This window comes from Lycium barbarum, chromosome 8, assembly GCF_019175385.1.
Source record: "Lycium barbarum isolate Lr01 chromosome 8, ASM1917538v2, whole genome shotgun sequence".
In the NCBI taxonomy this organism is placed as follows: domain Eukaryota; kingdom Viridiplantae; phylum Streptophyta; class Magnoliopsida; order Solanales; family Solanaceae; genus Lycium; species Lycium barbarum.
In genome coordinates this window covers 82,809,123-82,815,462 of record NC_083344.1, presented here as the reverse complement: position 1 = coordinate 82,815,462, position 6,340 = coordinate 82,809,123, and positions in this window count along the sequence as shown.

The window sequence follows — 6,340 nt, the reverse complement described above, 5'->3', positions numbered from 1 at the left end:
TGGTTACAGAAAATGAGTACAGAATCCAGAGTGTCAAATGCATATTTCCAAAACAGACAGAATGCGTACAAAAACATATGTCATATCATATCATATCCGGTCCCTGACACGGGACTCGGCAGACAGAATGTGGCCACCCTCCCGACGCTGGTGCCACTATACAGAGGAATCAGAAAAAGGGGCGTGGCCCCGTATCATATAATGTCATATCAAAATGGCCATACAGATCAGATCAGAATAGGCGGACATGGCACATCATACTCCACAGACCCATGTACGCGTATACCTGCCTCCTCACAACGGGACGCGGCGAACAATGCAGAGAATTACGCTTGACAACATATCCTGGCCCGGGCTCAGTGTGGGAAACATTGGGACATCCACGAATGGAGTAGTGAGAGACTAATGCAATTTAAAAATATCATAAGTATTTTCAAAGACTCGATGAGGCGTAGCGAAGACAAACAAATCAAATGGAGTCGGACGGAATCAGAATTAATACAATTCGGATATCATAATAATTTACAAAAATATAACTTTACTGAAGTCATTCCGAGTGTCAAAATAATTTATAAGATTTAATAGAATATTTAGAATAATATTCGTTAAGCGATTAGTAGGGTAATTAAAACATTTCTTTCAAAAATCGCTTAAAAAGGAATCTTTAGCATATTAGGGGCAAAACCGTAAATAGCGGGCCCGCCTCGGGACAAATAAGGCGGCGGGCTCAAATTGTGCCCTCTAAGCATATCGAGTCACCTAAAAAGGTTCTACAGACATTCTATGACTTTCTGAGTAATTTGGAGCAAAATCGCATAATTTCAGAAAAAGCGTATCAAAGTAGTTCAATTCTATTGAAAGAAAAACTGAAATTTTGTCTTGCGGATTCCGAGGGCCAAGAGGTCCTTCGAGGCCCGGATCCGACCCTAACATACTAGGGGCATGCCAAGGGAAGAATTGGGTTTGCTTTACATACCTTTCACGCTCCTTAAGCCTTTCCAATCTCACTTCCCGTTTCGTCGAAAAACTGCAATTGGTCAAGTTTACCAATTGTAAGCTAATAATACCAAAGTTCCAATTTGATGCATAATTGGCTACCGAAATTTCGGCAGCACCTCTCCTATACATATAGCACCCCGAGAATTCAACTCGGCTATAATTCATCAACAACAACCCAAACAACAACATTAACATCAACAAAAAGCATTAACAACACAATTATCCTTCAACTAGTCATTGTTTCCACAACTTGCCATAACTTCCCTTCTAATCCAAACTTTCAAACTAACATCATTACTTTCACATCCATAATTACTCAAGATCATCACAACATAGATTTAGAGGCATTTCATATCATTTTCCTTAAGATATACACTTGATATACATAATATACAATTTTCCGCCAAAGTCTTAATTTATGCAAAACATCAAATCTTTGGCATATAACTTCATAACAAGTTTCCAACTTCCAAATTCATCAATGATCATCACTATTAGCAATCAAACAACTTCATTTCCTTAATGTCGGAAAATTATACTAAAACGACATAAGTTTCTATATTCCAATTCAATACAAACTTATATCATTCTAACTTCATTCACATATCAAGCATTACAATAACACTCCAATACACTAAACAAACTTAATCCATTTTATTCTCAAGCCAAATACACCACACGGCCAAGTGCTATTTTAGCAATTCAATCAAATTTATTCCACTTTCATTCTCAACATGAATTCCATCACATTCACAACTAGAATACAACATAGTTTCAACACATTTTTGGCTATACAACATATATATACACACGGCTACACCTCCAATTCCAAACCCACATTGCAAACTTCCATTTTTCCATCCAATCAACACATTTCTACATACTACAACACAAACAAAACTCAACAACACAATAAAAAGGTAGAAATTCTTACCTTTTCCTCAAGTCTCCTTCACTTGAATATATGATCACCTTGGAGATTCTAGTGCTCCCCACTCCAATCCAACTATACCAAGATGCAAAGGAACCTTGAATTAGTAGGAATTTAACAAGAAATGAATTTTTGAAGCAAGATTTTGGAGGGTCAATTTTGCCCCTCAAACCCGAAACCCTCTCCCTTTTCTTTCTTATTTTTGCTTTGTTTGGTCTTGCCTTCTAATGTCTTGAATCTTCTTATACATATAATATCAAGACTTGGTCACATGACCAAGCACATGACCAAGTAAAAATGGGCTTGGATCAAGGCCATTATGTTAATTAATCTTATGGAAATTAAATACAAATTTTGGGCTTGGGCCAAGGCCATCATGGCCGGCCACCCCCTAATATTTTGGGCCTCAATTGTTTCTTATTTTACAAGCCCAACAACTTGTGAATCGTATTTTGTAATTCCCGAAACAAATTTCCAAAATTCCAAAATTACCCTTAGCCTTGTCCCACACTTTCATGACTCTATTCTTTCATGCATAACTCCTATGTTCAACAAGATATAAAATTAATCTTATATCTCAAGAATCCCATATAATTCAAGTTTCTCCAAACGTGTGAAAACACGGGATATAACAGTCATATTATCCAAGACCTTTACCAATAATTCTAAGCACTGTCTCAAATACCATCTTGGCTTCTATCCGTTTATTGCTGGCTTTCAAATCTCACTAACTTGTTTCAGCAAGGGATCTCACTTAAAGTTTAAGTATTCACATTAAACGTGTTGCAGTGTCAGTTGATTTCATCTTACACTTGCACTTCTCTCATCCGCTTCCCCCCTTTTGGGTGTAATCACATCATTATCTATTTATATTCCGCTCTATGCCTCCATTTCCAATTTTCAAATTCCTATGATTCTTTTTCCAATACATTTGGTATACTGCGCCATATCCATGTCTTTTCTTTACCATCTATAACTTAAATTATCCATCTGCGAAATCTTAACACAATCACGAGGTGATGAGAACCCTCGATATATAGTACCAAATATTGTCTTGATGGTTGGTACTCGCGTAATATAATTAATGTAGCAATTTATCCAAAGCCATATTCCATTTATTCCGATCAATAACTAGCTAGTGCTTATAGTCGTTTCAAATTCTTCCATTCGGTAGCACTTATATTCTAATGATAAGTGTCCCAAACTTTCCTATAACACCGTCTTTATTCCAACGGATATCATCTGTTTCTTCTAATAAATTCACAATACATCAGTTGTTTGGAAAATCCGCAATCCTTGTCCTTTATGGATTTCACCATCTCCGAGGTGAAGTCACACACACGAAGTACTCTTTTATGCCTCATGCTCCTTCACCCTTGTCGTGCACCCAATGCTAACTTCTAATCTTACTCAAAATCATATCAAATTCGTTTTAATAGTTGTCTTGTCTTATCACCTTTTTGTCGTACTACACCTTCAGTCCATAGCTATATATTTCCCTTTTATCCTATACTAATTACGTCTGTCTTGGGTGCTTCCTTTAGTATTCCTTTCATTTCTCCAGTCTACGTCCATCTTTTATTTTATGCACGGAGAATTTCATGCTACTCCCGTATCCTTCGGTAACCACTATTTCTACATAACCCCTTTCTCGTTTTCAAAACATATTCTGTTCATCTCTATTTGTCCTTATCATACCAGTCATTTCTGGCATTCATTCTGTCCCGTTGCTCATCTTCCTTTAGTTTGGTCTTTCACAATTCTGCCGCTTATATTACTCGTTTTCTTAGCTATACACGTCTTAACACATCGCCACACTGTAATCCCACTCGCTTTCTTCTTATCTCCTTCTTTCTATTAGCTCCTTCTCTTCCTGTGCTCGCCTTCACTTTCGTTACCACTTGACTTCTATTATGAACATTCCCTATAGGACTGGTAGGTCTTTCTTATTCGTTCTACATCTGCTTTTTCCATTTCGCACTAATCACATCATATCCTTTAGTTACTTCCTTGCTAGGCTTTACTCATTTCTATAACAATCCTTATGGTCTTCACATTACATCCTGTTCGTAATCCATCCTATAACGTAACACTCCTTAACCTTATTCACGATTCATACTATGTTTTAATTACACTCTAAGGACTAGGCGTACTTAACCCTTCACCCTTCTTGATCAATCTTATCCTTAATATCTCACAAGCTGTATTATTAATACCTGTATAATTTGTCATAATTCTTCCTCCTCCGTACTTTTATCTCAATCATACTACTACTCCTTTTAACTGTAAACTCGTCGTGACTTATCCCTGCTTATCAGTTTTGTTGATACCCCAATATAACCTTCTGTTAAGATTTGCCACTTTTTCTAAACCATCTCTTAGTGTCGCAAGCCCTTTCAAATTATCCTAGCATCTCATCAACAACACGTGAAACACATGATCTAAGACAACTCACAAGTTTAAGTCTTCCTTCCATAAATTCCATCTCCAATTAGTTGACTAAACTAATAAACTCAGAGAACACCAGAACACTCCCACTCCAAGGTTACGTCACCATGAAACGTCCTCCGAAACCACACAAGAAGAACTGGAATCCGACAAACACCACGAGACCTCTATCGCTTAATTCACATAGTTTACCCTCAGAATTCTTTTTTTTTTTTTGGGTCATGAGCAAACTATTTAGTTTACAACTACTTGCTGTATGCTTTGTACTCTTCCAATAAAGTGAAACTTAATTGCCGGACATTTTTTTTCCCTTCAACATAAGCCTTTTTCTAAGGTAAAATGTGGTTGGAAAGTATTCTGGTCCGTTCAAATGAATTCCAAACTTTGCTGCTCACATATGCTTTTTCGAAATAAAATTTTCCAAGTAAGAATAGTGCCCCTTACGGATAACATGGAGGGTATCTCTTAAAGCTTTAGTCCAACATAATAAATTTACCCTATCGGTATCAACTTTCAAGACATGTTATGAACCTATATCTCATTCGCTTCTTTTTCTTATTTCTGGGAAAATTTGGGCAGAGTTTCCTCTGTACTTCTTACTATCCCAGAACCTGTACGCAGAAAATACCAACAATGCCTCACAGGGCCAACATATATACACATATATCATATCGTATCATAGCCACACAGGGCTCCTAATTTCCAGAAAAAGTATAAAGGTATCGGGACTTAACTCACATACCACACCTCGAGACGTACCTGATCCTTTAACGATCTGTTCTGTTATACTTTCCTATCCACCTTATCTTTCATCCTCCAACTTTACATTTCAATCGTATATCAATATTCTTACCATATCCAACATGCCTCTTTCGCACCGTTACTTACCTGTGTACTTTGTAACTTCCAATATCATCAGTCGCTTTCTTCTGTCGATGTCGTTCTTCAGCTGAAATCAAAGGTTAGTATGAGGAATTTCACTTCCTATGGCTGGGCTCTATCGCACGATCTTAGATATGAAAGAAGGTAACATCCTAAATGTCCTGTAGCTTCCTGTTTATAGATGTGGTGCACAACACACCGACAAACAAGATCCTACTAGACACGGTCTGTAGACACTCCGAGGATGAACTGCCCTGATACCACTTTTTGTCACGACCCAACCCCGTAGGCCGCGACTAGTGCCTGAGCTGGGCAGTCGTATACATATCTGTAAGACATTATCAAACTGAAACTAAACATAATCTGGAAGCTTGCGAAAACATAACATTATCTCAGGACATCACATACATATAACAAGGCAACCTGTCTTCTGAGGAGTCACGACCATCAAAAGATAACATAGTACACAAGCCGACAAGGCTGTTATAACGTATGGGAAAGTCCCAACTATACATACGCAAGCCGACAAGGCTGCCACTACATAAAACATTCCAAAATATGTATATATGCAAGCCGACAAGGCTGCCACTACAAATGGGAACGTCCCAAAATGCAAGTCATGCTAACACAGTCGAACAACATCTATATACAACCCACACATATGTCTACAGACCTCTAAGAGTATCAACAGTAACATATGATGGGACAGGGCCCCGTCATACCCCTGGACAAAAACATATATATATATACATCAGAAAGTCTGTACCAAAAGCTAGGTTACGGAACAACGGAGCTCTCCAAGACAGCAGAAAGGTATCCTAAGCTGGCGGATCACCAAAGCGAGTATCTGCACCTGCGGGCATGAAACGCGGACCCCCGAAGAAAGAGGGGTCAGTACGGAATATGTACTTAGTATGTAAAGCATGAAATACAGTAAAAAGGACCATAACTGAAGTAGAGATTCCAGGGGACAAGTATGATAATCAAGAAATCATTGTACCTGTGCCTTACGAAATACAATCATGCTTATCATTATCACATACCATACCCGGCCCATTATGGGACTCGGTGAATAAGATC